Here is a 14386-nt window from a genome sequence, read left to right as displayed (position 1 = left end):
CTCTTTTCAATACACAACTATTATGATTTGTCTCTAAAATTAGTTTTCTCTGAAATAAAAATTTAAATTGCAGAAAAATAATACAGTCTCAGGATGGTTTACACATATGTCCATACTTAACTTCATGCAAGTATATTTTCTTCCTGCTCCAGACATTCATCAATTAAATAAACACAGGATGTTTGCTTTTGCCTTCAAATACAAATTTTTTTTTTTTGCTGCTGTCTTATGTAAGCACAGCTCTGAATAGAAAATGATTGAGATGATAAGAACTAAATTAGAAAAAAATTAAAATAAATCACTAGAATTCAGAATTTCATATCAATATATTCTAGGCCATATTGTAACTTCTGTATCAAAGTAAAAAGGATGCTTTCCTACAAAATACAGTGTTTGTAATCTCTCTGCTATCATGCACTAGTATGCAAAGTATGATAATAAGGAACCCATAGCTTGAAGTCATAAGGAAAATGTCTCTTATGACTCTAAGAGGCAGAGGTAAAGGCAAAACAAACAAACGAAAAATCCAAAAAACTCTTCTTTAATAAATTATTCACTTGGAAGTTTGAAAGTTTCACTGAATAATCTCTTTTTCTCTTTTCCTTTGCTCTTTCTTTCTTTCTTTCTTTCTTTCTTTCTTTCTTTCTTTCTTGGCTGAAGGAAAACAATTAAACAGACAAAATAGATTCTCCATTATCCTTTTAAAACCATAATAGCAATAACAAAATTCCCATGGATGAAAAGCTCTACAAAACTTTACAGATGGCAGTATCTTCCCTTTAAGAGAAAATTCTTTTCAAAAGCTTTGAAAATCTATTAAATTATCTATCCTTTAGTCAAATACCCTACAAATTTAATTATTCATGGTCTTCGTGGTGAGTCCATTCCTGTTTCATACTCAAGTCTCTGTAGAGTCATGTAGGTCTCTATAGTAAGTTGTATATTTGATGAAATGATAACAAGATAGTGTGTTTTGAGGATCCATAGAAATACCATTCAAGAGGTTTCTAAATATTCTCTTCCAATGACAAAATTCTGGAGGTGGTATATACACATCAGATCTACTTACAACTAGATTTAAAGCAGTCATTTTTTTCTGTAACTTGCTTAATTAACTATTTTTTTCTGAGCTGATGTATAACCCTATACAGTTTTTATTAAAAAGCCAAAACCAGGGCATATGACTGTATATTTTTAAACATCTAAAATCTTAAAAATTCCCTTATCTTTTCCACTCCCTAAACTCATATTATGACCCTTCCATGTGTATACACTGAAGTTTATAAGTAGAAAGAGCTCAAAATAGAGTGGTAACATTTTACAAAGTTAAAATATCAGTGTACAAATAGCTCCAAGAAAAGACAAGTATATGGAGAAGAACAATGTGCTGCATTATCTGTGGAGAGAAGCTGGTTACATAGCAAATGAGACTTTGGTGCCCTGTCTGCATATTCAAGGTATGCCACAAGTGTAGCAGCCAAAAACTGCTTTCTTTTCTCTTTAGCTTTCTTCTTACAAACAGGATGTTCTCCATTAAAATGTGAGAAGGTCTAGTCCATGATCATTCTAAGAACCAGATTTCCTATGCCCTTTCTATTTATGAGAGAAATAAAAACTTACTTTAAAAAACTAACAATTATGAGTTTGGTTTAAAATGTGGCTATGAGGGATGCCTGAGTGGTTCAGTGGTTGAGCATCTGCCTTTGGCTCAAGTCATGATCCCGGAGTCCTGGGATTGAGTCCCCTGCAGGGAACCTGCTTCTCCTTCTGCCTATGTCTCTGCCTCTCTTTCTGTATCTTTCATGAATAAATAAATAAAATGTTAAATAAATAAATAAATAAATAAATAAATAAATAAATAAATAAATAAATAAAAAATATAAAATGTGGCTATGAGAAAAGGAGACTGGATCACTGAACTTTTCAACCTAAAAGAAAAAAAAAATCAAGACAATGTGTATATACAAAATGATTACTGACAAAATACTAAGTGTTAGACACTGGGATCATTTCTTCCTGCCAGTGGCATCTCATTATCACCATTTGACAAATGAAAAAATAAAATCAGAGCAGGCCTGGAATTAGGGAGAGGGCAAAAAGACACTGACCTCAGATATGACATTTAAGGGGGCACCAAAGAACTCAGTAATCAAGATATATAATATTTTAATGCAATATTTTCAAAAATAAAATTAAGGCGAAAAATCCTTATTGAACAAATATCAAAATTTTAAATAAAAACAGGATCCCACAGGGCTAGGAGTAGGACAAGGCAAGCGAGGTAAGTCATGCAGGTCAGAGATTTCTTAATTTTAAATTTAAGAAAAACTGGGGATGAGGATGAAGGAGTGCACTCGTCATGATAAGCATCAGGTAATGTTTGGAAGTGTTGAGTCACTGTATTACACACCTGAAACTGATATTACACTGTATGTTAACTAACTAGTATTTAAATAAAAACTAAACAAAAAATTGAGGAATGCATTTATATAAAAAAGAGAATAAATCATTGTTTAACTACAAATTTAATTGAGTGCCCTGTATTATTATGTGCTAGATCAGGCAACCTTACCCACAGGAGGGATGCTCAAGACAGTAACTGGGGCATTGTTACAGACACATGTGGGAAGGCTCCATTGTCTCATTCTGTGAAAAGCAGGGGAACATGGGATTCTGTATCCCATTTGGGATGAAGAACCCGTAACTGCAGAGCATATGTTCATTAGATGTGAAGCATCATTTTGGTTACTGTGAGAGATTCACAAAAAGTGAGATCTGTGATCCACATGCTCAAGGAGTTCTTAATTCAAAAGAGTAAACCAGAACATGAAATTAAGAACACTAACAACTATGCAGAAAGACTAACACTCTAACCGGCTAAATCAGCTGCTCAAAAGAGGGAGATGCTGTATTTGGCAAGTAAAGTAATCTCACAGAGAAGTGGGAGAATTTACTATACAGTAAGTCCTGAGTAAGATCTGGATAGGAAAGAGGGGAGTACTTGAAGGAAGGACAGGGTGGCAAAAAGAAAGCATCCAGTCAAGAAACAGCAAGGTGGGTTCCAGGAGGACAGTGAGTGGAATGGTGCAGGCTTTTCTCTGTGATGTAAAGGGATAGGTTTGATGAATTATAGAGACAAGCTACTTTTATAAAAGCTTCTTTATAGTGTGATTACTATCAACTATATTTTGATCTGCAAACTAGGATGATTTCTGGTGACATTAGCATTCTATGTCACTGTGTTGTCAGTATTCTGTTTGTGTAGTATTTGCAATACTGGGTTTCTTCAGCTTCCATGGCTTTGTCTAAAGACAACTAAAAAAATTCAGATGACCTGGGTGCCTCAGTTGTTCTCACTATTTAGAAAGGTTGCGTAAAGGCAAAGCAAGGACTAGAACTTTGGAAGTTTTGGTCACTGGCTGAAGTTGTTAATTCATGGGTCTTTTGTCAGTTCTAATTTCTTTAAATAAGGTATGTGTACAAGAATAATGGTAGTAGATCCTCAATGCTTAGTTTAACAGAGCAAATGGGGACTAGCAAACCATCACTTCATGCTTTTCTGGGCTCTATTAGGTTGGCATGTGGAAATACTTTTAAATTATCAGCTTAAATTGCTCAGAAGCCAATCACTGAGAGAGACCAAAATAAATAAATAGATAAATAAATAAATAAGTCTTGCCTCCTGGTGGCAGCCATCCATTATTATGCTCTGTGACCTAGGACTAACATTTTGCTCATTTTTATCTCTGAATTTTTCTCATGAACACTGTAATACCGTAATATATACCGTAATATATACCCTATCTGTTCACCAGGTTAGCAAGACAATCAGTCATGTGTCAATGACTGGAAAAAATAAAAAGCATTAACGTATTCAGAATAATTAGGAAAGTATTTTTATTGTGGAAAATAATAAGAGAATTGACTTGGAAACTATGTAGAAAGTTTTTGGGTTACCTGGACTTCTGCTTTCTCCATTCAGGCAGATAATATATGAATGAAAATTTGGCCAAAAATGAGAATTCCTAAAGGAAAAGTTATTTCCCTTTAAGGAAGGAATATTTGAGACAGTTCATTTTAAATAGACAACTTATCTGAGATATTTCTAAGAGGTGAAATAAGGGGCAGACACTTCAGATAAATGTCTTTTCCATAATAGGTTCTTGGATATATTTGTTAAATAACTAAGAATTTGATCATCTTAAGCAAATTCTAGTTGAAAGGGAATCAACTAGAAGCCTCACCCAGCTCTCCTTCTCTCACCCTCCAAGCTCTACCAACTAAAAATAGTTTAACAAACTGAAGAGAAAGGAGACCTAAGTGTTCATTTTGATATCATCACCTAATAAAAAACAAGTGTGTTGTCTTAAGTCAGTCATTCATTTACTCCCTGCCTTTGGTAAAGAGAAGAAGACAAAAACCAGTTGTAGTCACTCTCTGCCAGTATCTATCTAAGTGATCTGGCACCTCTACCCTCCACCTCTCATCTGTCCAATGGAGAAGCCAGAGGCAAGTTACAGAACCAGGGAATGTAGGAGCCTGAAAAACCATCACGAGTACATGCCTCATTGCTAAGAAGCTCTCATGGCACTGCAGAGAGGGCTAGGGGGATAACAATCAGTTGGGGCTTTCTCATCTCGAAAATGTGGATAATGCTTTCTCTGTGGGATTGCCGCAAACATTAAAAGAAATGAAATTTGTAACAGCACAGTCCCTAACCCAGCAGAGATAACTCAATCAATGTTAGTTTCCTCTCCTTCCTCACCCCACGGGTCCCCTCAAAGATGAGGACAACAAGGTCCAGAGAGATGAACTGATTCTGATCACCTCACTATTTAGTGTCTGACCAGGACCTCCGTCCTCACAGTCCAGGGATTTTCCTCTCCAGGTCTAAACCATCTTCCATCTCCAAAATTCTAGGATTCTGTGATTTTATAGTTTCATGAGTTTCCATTCAAAGATTACAAAAAAAAAAAAAAAAGAAAAAGAAAAATCTCAGTTTGAGTTATATTTCCTTTGTCATATTTGGTCCACAGATCTTATGTGCCTTTCTCAGATCTGCTCCCCATTTGCCTTCTTTATCTTCACCTGCAGAGAATGAGTCTGCAATAGAGATAGCCGTTTAATAAATATTGTTATTAAAAAAGAAGAAGACAACAGGCAGGAGTCTTCTTTCACATTGCTACAGGCAACTTTCCTAGTTGCCATCTGTTGTGCTAGGGAGGTGCATGATTATTAAACTTTATTTGTTTTAGAATTTGGGCTCTATTTTACAAAACACATTTGGAGTAGATCCATGGTTTGAACTGATGGGAGGAAAAAAAATGAATTTCCTGATTTGGATTTTTATAGGGGATCCTTTATTCTCCCATTCTCTGGCTCTGAACTCAAGTCCAGTTTGCCAAATTATCAGATGCTGTCAAGGAGACATTCATATTTCCATTTAATCCTACACAAAAGAATTGGGGCCATTAATAGGAATGTTGATTCTCACAATTAGTCTTCAGGAACAAGTCAATATTTTAGTTCAATAACTTGTTTATACTCGCCCATTCGGGAAATAAAAGCCTCTCTTTTAGATAAGGATCTTCTTTCTTCTTCTTTTTCTCTTTTTTACTATATTAATATCCATTACCACTTCTGAAATACTGAATATATGTGCAATATATTTATATTATATGCTGCAAATTATACAACTGATACCAACTCCTAAATTTATAAAACAGAAAAATGGAATATTAATTTTTAAATATCTGAAATTGAATATTTACTTAAAGGCCATTCCTCATCCCATTCTAAATACATAATTCAGTACAAGTGGTCCTTCATAGAGGCCCTGGGAATATAAATCTACCACTTCAGTGCTTCCCTCAGATCCATGGTTTCAGGTGAGTTCTGTGGCACAATATTAAAGTGGGAAATTGCTGTGAGAAGGCACATGTCGATCACTCTTTTCCTTTTTCTAAAGGTATCTGCTAACTTGACTGAATGTATAAGAAATTTTCAAAATATCATATAGCCATGACTCTAATAATTGAATGTATATGGAGCTAATCAAATGCCCAGTCTTCCAATTGTTGTTATTCGAAAGAAGTAGGAGTCAAAATCATGAGAATGGCAGAAAGCAATAATGTGCCTTGCACTTTATCTCCAATACATTTTCCTGTCATTTAAACCTATAATTTAGACAACAGGAAGGAGGAGAAAAAATTATCTATCGATCCAGAAGTCATCCCATCATATTTGGAGGGTTGCCCATCTACCCTCAAGCCCTGAATATAGGAATCATATTCTTATAACAAATAGCACCATTATTTATGAAACCTTGAACATTTTATAATACCTCTATATTATGTGTAAATCACAGTCTGAGAATGTGGATCTTTCTAAACATTTCCCTTTCACTGGCTATGGACATTTCTCCTCGAAAAGAAATGGGTGATATCTCTCTAGAAAGATAAAAGTTTAGCAGTGGCCACAAATCAAACCCATGACCAAGATACTTTGACCACATCACAATCCAGCTTTCCTGGAACCTGGGATGAATGGAGGTGTGGGGGTGGGGGTGGGCAGGAGGAGGGGGAGATAAAGTTAGAAAGTGAAAAAACTGATGACAACATGTCAGGGCCAAAATGTATCTGACACTGCTCTGAGATCTTGTCAGTGCTCAAAGAAAGAATCAATATATAAGATAAAAATACCAAGATGGCATTATTGGTAAGATTCCCAGACCCTATTTATTGGCCTAGCAATATCAGTACACACAACATATTTTCTGTTACATACATCCATACTTTCCATTATATACTAACTTGTAAAGTAACACTTCATGAGGATAGTCTTTATTTTATCATTATATCCTTGATACCTGTGCCTAGCACATAATAGGCATTAGATAAATTATATCAAATCAATGAATGAAACACATGGCCTTCTGAATCTAGTTGCACCTAAAGCCAAAGTATCTATCAATAGATTTCCTGCTATCATGAGTGTATCAATTCCCCACATGTTTCTTTATGATGGATTTCTCTCAGTTACAACCAGAAAAAGTCCTGACTAAATCAGAGACCTTAAAATACCAGACCAAAATAATTCGAAGCCAGGATGGTAGAAGATCCCGGCAAGGTCCCCCATGTACACAGCCCAGAGCATTCCCTGAGACCCTTGCTTCACTTACATGATTTTCCCTAGCACTAATTTCTGTCCAAGCTCTAAATCCTAATAAAACCCAATTAGTCACTAGCCTTGAGAATTTGTCTACCAAAAAGTCTCTAAGATTTCTGCTTTCCCTCAAATTCTTCTGCCCATGGAACCCACCAAATCCCAGTGTAGGACTCTAGCACCACACAGTCCTTTTTTGATTTCCCTCCTCATATTCCTCAGTGTGGCCTGTCAAAACCAAGCTTTCATTTATAAGGCTCAATCCCTCAGTTCCTATTTAATTCTTACTGGATCTTTACTTTCTATTAAACTCTTTGGCCTGTATATTAAATTTTCATAGTTATATTTCCTTCTTGTAATAGTCCACCCTTCTTATCAATTTGTGCTTTGTCAACAGTTCACAAAATTTTTGTCCTGTGTTAGTACCTAGAAAAGGGGGCCATTCTCTCTTCAATGATTTGCCTAATTAGATTTTACATATTCTTCAAGAAACAGATCAAAATTCTCCTCTAGGAAATATTTTTAAATTGATCTAGCCCTTGAAGATCTTCCTCTCTCTGGACCATATCCTTTCCCTCTTTGGACCATATCCTTCAACAGTACTGTGCCAAATGATGCAGATGTTAACAATTTACCACCCTACATTATTTATTAAGTTCCCATGTGGCCACAGAGCAGAATTTGAGCTTTTTGTTGGTGGTTTCATACCCAGAAAACTTGGTATGAAACTCCTAAGAAGTGCCTCAGAAATACTTGTTCATGAATAGAAAAATGAATGCTCCAAGTAGGCACCTGTGGATAGGAAGAAGGTTACATAAGGGATGAATAATTTGGAAAATGTGGGGTCCTAAAAATAAATTTCACGTATTTCACAATTTTCTGCTCAAAACCATAGGAAGTGGTTGGCACCTGTGTGGTGTTACAATTCTTGCTCCTTTACTTATTTTATTAACACAGGTGTGGTCCTCAATGATTATCTGCCAGACAACACTGCACAGAAGATACTTTTCATCAAAGCCCCACCCTCCTCACCAGCTCCCAACCTTGGGTTAATTAACAACACATTCCTTCAAAGCCTGTGAGAGACCATGAACTGGAAGAACTGCTAAAAAATGCCATTTTATCTTCACAGTTGAGATGAAAGTAGCAAGGGCGAAGTGCAAATTTCCATTGATTTTATGCACACACAAAACACATATATACCCACACTAAATAAATCATTTAAATTTCAGAGGAATTTAAACTTCCACTTCAGTTTCAAGTGCATATCCCTCCAATCACACAGTTACAGTTAAAGCTATCAACACCTAAAGAATCCCTAGAGTCTGGCATTTTCTAACATTTCAAAAAGAGGTCAATAACTGCATCCATGTTGTTGAGAGTTCACAGAAATAAGAAAACACTCAGGAAGAGGATTACCTTAGTTTATGGAAAGTCTATCTGTATACAGCCCCCTACTTTAGTCTACTTGTGCCTCATCTAACAGTATATCAGGGTTCAGTTCATGTTGTAATTCCTTCATCATATGTTCCCGACCTTTCACTTCATGGGAGCTCTTCCCCCTCTGAGTGCCTAAAGTCATCTATATTATTATCTTTATTATCAAAATAGCCATTTGTTTGATGTTTTATGAACAATTCCTACTCAGGCAACACTCATATATTGTGCAATTTAATCATCAATTAAATTTCAGATATCTGAAGCAAATCTCTTGTATTATTAATTGGAAGGTAAAATACAAATATACAGATGCATCATTATGATATTGTCTTGTTCAGAAACTTGTCATGATACAGTCATATATCTGTTCCTTCTTCCTGGTTAGAGACATGGGAGCTTAAGGGCAGTGTATTAGTCAGCGCAGGCTGCCATAACAAAATACCATAGACTGTGTAATTTATGAAACAAAAATTTATTTTCTCAAAATTCTGGAAGCTGGAGAGTCCCAGACCAATGTTCGGCAGGTTTGGTTTCTTGTGAGGGATCCCTTCCTGGCTCATAGATTTTACCTTTTCACTGTGTCCTCATGTGATAGAGAGTGCAAGCAAGCTCTCTGGGGTCTCTTTTTATAAGAGTACTAATCTTCTCATGAAGGCCCTACTCTAATACCCCATTTAATCACTTACCAAAAGTACCATTTCCAAATACTGTCACATTGGGATTTTCATCAACATATGGATTTTGGAGAGACATAATAGTCCATAGCAGACAGGAAGTCGTCAGCCAATTATATGTCATTGAAAGTCTGAAACTTCTTACACAGTACCTTACACAGAATAGGTGTTAAACAATTTTAAAATATGTATAGATATGTATATACAAATATGAATTGTATATAATTATAAATGAAGTAATTAGTATTCTGGCTGCTTGACCTGACTACATGATATGGATCTTTGGCAATAAGGCTACTTTTGTGCAGAGGTAGAGTGAAAGGGTAGCTGTATTGTTAGCTTCACCAATGGTAGGGTATTACTGCTGCCAACTCTCTTTCCACACTCATTCTCCTCCTTCCCTGTTCACAAATCTCACCTAAGCAGGAAGAAGATGGAAATCAAAGCCTATAATTGTATGCACAGAATGAAGATACAGTCACTTGGGACAAGGAATATTTAAACAGTAAATGCCTTTTATCAAATCCTTCTCTCAGAATAAGGGGGAGGGGTAAATAAACTTGAGGACATTAAATACCGGAAGGGGAATGGATTTAGTGAAATGGTGCTTCTTAGAGAGGAGCAGAACCCTGACTGGGACAAAGAAGTAGGCCATACAAGAGAACACCTGGGATCCTTCTGTTGACCAACCCTACAGCAATGGAAAGGGAAGAAGTTTCCCAGGGAATACTGGAAGAGAAAATTAACAGTTTATGAATACTGAGCACTTTCTGCATGCCCAGAGGACCCTCAAAGAGATTTCCTTGCACACTCAGAACCAAACCTTTTGCCCTGCCTAAATCAAATCTGACTTCTTTTGGTCTTTGCGAAAGCCTTTGAAGACTGCTCCTTCTGTCCTTTCCAGTATCACCACCAACCAATTTTGGCATATTCTTGCCTCTCATGCTCTCTCCAAAAGGCTAGCGCTATCTGGAAAGCAACCACATAAGATGTTGGTTCCTTTAAGTCTTAGCACTATGAGTGACTAAAATAAAATAATATTATTTGAACAGCCAAAATAACTGAAGAAATATTTTACTTATACACTAACAAGCCCCAATCTAGATTTATTCATTTCATCATTAGTCCTTTGGTGTTGTCTTTTATTTTCTAGGAACAGAGCTTATGAAGCCTTGAGCCCTTTCTCAACTTTGCAAACCCATCCCAAGCCAGAATGGAAATAGGCTACTCCCCACATCTAGCACCAACATCCAGGAGGTCACTGCCATATGACCAAGGACACATGATATTTCCTGAGGCCTTTCTGATGCCCTTCTCCCTGAAAATGCTTGGAATATGCCTCATAAGAGAATCATCTATTGGGGCATTTGCTCACACTTGGAACCAATGAAAACTTTATGAGGCAAATAGCATTTTTGCTGAATGATAGTTAAAAACTAAACTAAGTAGAAAGCAGGCCGAAACCTTGGAACACATGTCTCACATCATCCCAAATATTCCTCACTATGTGGCTCCCATAAACACCATCTGCTGTGTTAATTTGTAAAGAATTACAAGGTTCTTAAAATTACACTTTGCTCTCTGTAGCGTACACTCTGTCTATTAAATGGGGGAGGGTATTGAAAATGCATATCACATCAAGGCAGACACTGTGATCTTTTTTCTTCTATGCTGGGATCTTGCTGAAAGTTTGCTAGGTCTGCATGGAATTTTAAGAAGCGCATCATATTCTCCCCACAGCTGTAGGGAAAAAAAATGGAGATAAAATACATATAATAAAGCCTTTGCCCTAGATTATAATTCAAGCATCTTTTACATTTTCAAGTTGTGTGCACACCTCCCACTTTACTGGATGCTCATGACAGTGCAAAGTCCTTAGCTATGAGTCAAAGAAGGTGAAGAGCCAAAATGGAGAGAATATCTTGGGTGAGACTTTTGTTCGCCATTGCTGACTCCTGACTTCCAGGGCCTTGTCAGAGCCCTCAGGTTGTAGATGAGAGTGTTTCTCAATTGCTTATTCCTGTCTTCTCACAAAGCCAGAAGAGGAGCGTCTTTGTTCCCACACATCTCTGACAGTGCAGGGCTACAGTAATAGGCTGCTAATGTACATTTTAGGTTAATTAAGTCCCCAGAGGGGATGCTGGTTAAACAACGATAAATGGTGGCTAGAAATGAGAAGGTAAATAGGAGAGTTTGAGGCTCAATAATCTTTTAGCTAGAAACTGTCAACGTGACAGAGTTGTTGCAAAGGGATGTTCTTAGTTCTCCCCATCAGTAGCTCTGGAGTAGGCTGGAAATCCTTATTTTTAATAAGTATTTAAGAATTATGGGGATCCCTGGGTGGCGCAGCGGTTTGGCGCCTGCCTTTGGCCCAGGGTGCAATCCTGGAGACCCAGGATCGAATCCCACATCGGGCTCCCGGTGCATGGAGCCTGCTTCTCCCTCTGCCTGTGTCTCTGCCTCTCTCTCTCTCTCTCTCTCTGTGACTATCATAAATAAATAAAAGTTAAAAAAAAAAATTTAAAAAAAAAAAAAAAGAATTATGGACAAGTTCTGAAAACCCAGAGATAATTCAGTGGGTACCAACCCGACTAATCATTTGACTAGTCAACGTCTTTCCAACTGCAGCCCCGGAAGGTGCATTTTCAGATTTCCATGAAGTTCTACTGATCAGCCAATTTTGGTAATCATGAGGTTTGCAACAATTTACTGGTGGTAAACTTGAAATAGGACCAAGGATTACAATTAAGGCAATTCTGCTTAATTCTTGATGATTAGTTACTCTATCTCAAAAAACATAAATTTCAGAACCAAACTAATTAGAAAAATAAAAAATTGCATTGCCTGAAAAACCAAAACTATATAGAATAGACATACCCTGCCCCCGTTATTTCACAAAAAAATCCCCTCACAAAGAAAAAAAAAGTTAAATCATCTTCCCCAAAATCCTTGCCTATCATTATTATATCTGGGTAAACATCAAAATAAGACTAGCTAGATGCAATGAACATAGAAATAAAGGAGGATGCTGATCTTACCAAAACATAAAGTGTTTAAGAAAATTTTGCAACATCACACACAAACTATAAAACAGGATCCTGATCAAGGCTGATCCTGACTTCAGAGATTCTGCTGGTATACACATGTCTACACACTGCTGGAGGGTTGTTATGGGGCAGATTCCAAGCATTCTCAGGGAGAAGGGCATCAGAGAGGCCTTAGGAAATGCCAGTGCTTGCCCCTGTGTTTCTAGAACGTGTCCAGGATTCTTAAAATGCTTATTAAAAAGTGAAGATTTCCAGCCTACTCCAGAGCTACTGAATGGAGGGACCTAGGAAACTGCGTTTGCAACAGCTTTGTCATATTGACAGTTTTTAGCAGAATTTCCCAACATTTTCTGAAAATATACTCCCAATCTCCTCTTCCAATAGTCACGATGTTTCTAATCCCTCATAAGTACATCCCAGTCCTCAAGGAAGAGTTTCTTTGAGCACCCCATGATAATTCCCTATATGCCAACTTTACCTTCATCCTGAAGTAACAACATATATAGGCCAGATCAAGGCCTGCCTCTTCCTGACCACACAGCCCATATAGAATTCTCCTTTCTCTCAACCACAATGGCAATTAGCATAGTCCTTTTCTGATCTTCAGCCATAGCATCCCTCAGACAAATCCCTGCAGAACCTTCTTTGGACAAGTTGGCACTGAATGGTCTCACCCCACATCTCTCATAGTCAGATATCTGTCTATAGCTGCCTCCTGACTTCTAAGCTCCTATAAAAAAGGACAGGATTTAGGGTAAATGTTCTTGCTTGAATTTTCTCTGTTCACTCTAAGTAAGCTGAACTCAGTGAGTACTGTTGCTTTCAATTAAGTCATCAATCCCATGAAAAACTGGATTCCTAACACTGATTATAAGAAAATAAATTATTAGAACAGGCTGGCAATAACACCAAATTGTTGGTAAGAACCCCCAAATCTATCAATTGCATTTATAATGTAGTAAAATAAAATAAAAATGCTGTAATCATATTTTGCATTTCAATGCATGTCTACATGTATGCGTGTGTTACAAGTTTATCTGTCATTATTATTACTTAACTGTTTGGGTACCCTCTTCACTAGAAAAGTATAAGCTCTGTGAGACAAAGGTCACATTTCTCTGTAGCATGTACAATATCCCCAAAAGGAGTTTCTTTTGTATGCAATAAAGCCTTGTACATTTGACCTTCAACAGTGTGGGGGTTAGGGGTGCTAAACGCCCACACTGTTGAAAAACCCACATTCCCTAAAAACTTAACTAATAGCCTACTGCTGACCAGAAGCCTCACTAATAACATAAACAGCCAATTAACACATATTTTGCATGTTATATGTACTGTATCCTTACAATAAAGTAAGCCAGAGTATAGAAAATATTATTAGGAAAATCACAGGGAAGATAAAATATATTTACAGAGCTGTTCTGTATTTATTGAAAAAAAAAATCCACATATAAATAGAGACCCAAGAGGATCCCCTGGGTGGCTCAGAGGTTTGGCACCTGCCTTTGGCCCAGAGCATGATCCTGGAGTCCCAGGATAGAGTCCCAGGATCGAGTCCCACATCGGGCTCCCTGCATGGAGCCTGCTTCTCCCTCTGCCTATGTCTCTGCCTCTCTGTGTGTGTGTGTCTCTTGTGAATAAATAAATAAAATCTTTTAAAAAAAAGAATATGTAGAAACCCATATAGTTCAAACTGTGTTGTTCAAAAGTCAACTGTAGTTAGTAACATGATAACTCACTCCCGGGTGAGAGAGAATCAAAGAATTTTATTGCCAAACTTTCCTGGGTATGTGAACCACACATCACACACTCAGTCCCCAAATCTTAGTCTTTCTAGAATCTAATAGTAACTTGTTCATTTGCATCCATGACTATCTATTTGGCCATGTGCAGCCATGGAAAAACACATGCCAGCTCCAAGGGTCATCTTTGTCTCCCCAGGGCTTGTGACATTAACACCTAGGGCAAGAGGGGATGGATCCTTTGATAAAGAAATCAGTGTTATTCTTACCTAATATTAAGATGCAAATGTAATTTCCAGTTTGAACCCCTATCTGCCCT

General features: G+C 37.1%; 1 protein-coding gene across 9 annotated transcripts in view; it reads right to left on the bottom strand.

Annotated features, from left to right (window-relative positions):
* The window catches only part of CTNNA2 (catenin alpha 2), a 1079777-nt gene that overhangs the window by 264989 nt on the left and 800402 nt on the right, over nucleotides 1–14386 (bottom strand). The window lies entirely within an intron of this gene.

This window comes from Canis lupus, chromosome 12 (assembly GCF_048164855.1).
Source record: "Canis lupus baileyi chromosome 12, mCanLup2.hap1, whole genome shotgun sequence".
In the NCBI taxonomy this organism is placed as follows: domain Eukaryota; kingdom Metazoa; phylum Chordata; class Mammalia; order Carnivora; family Canidae; genus Canis; species Canis lupus.
Note: the sequence above shows the minus strand (reverse complement) of the source record. Positions and strands in the feature narration are given on the sequence as shown.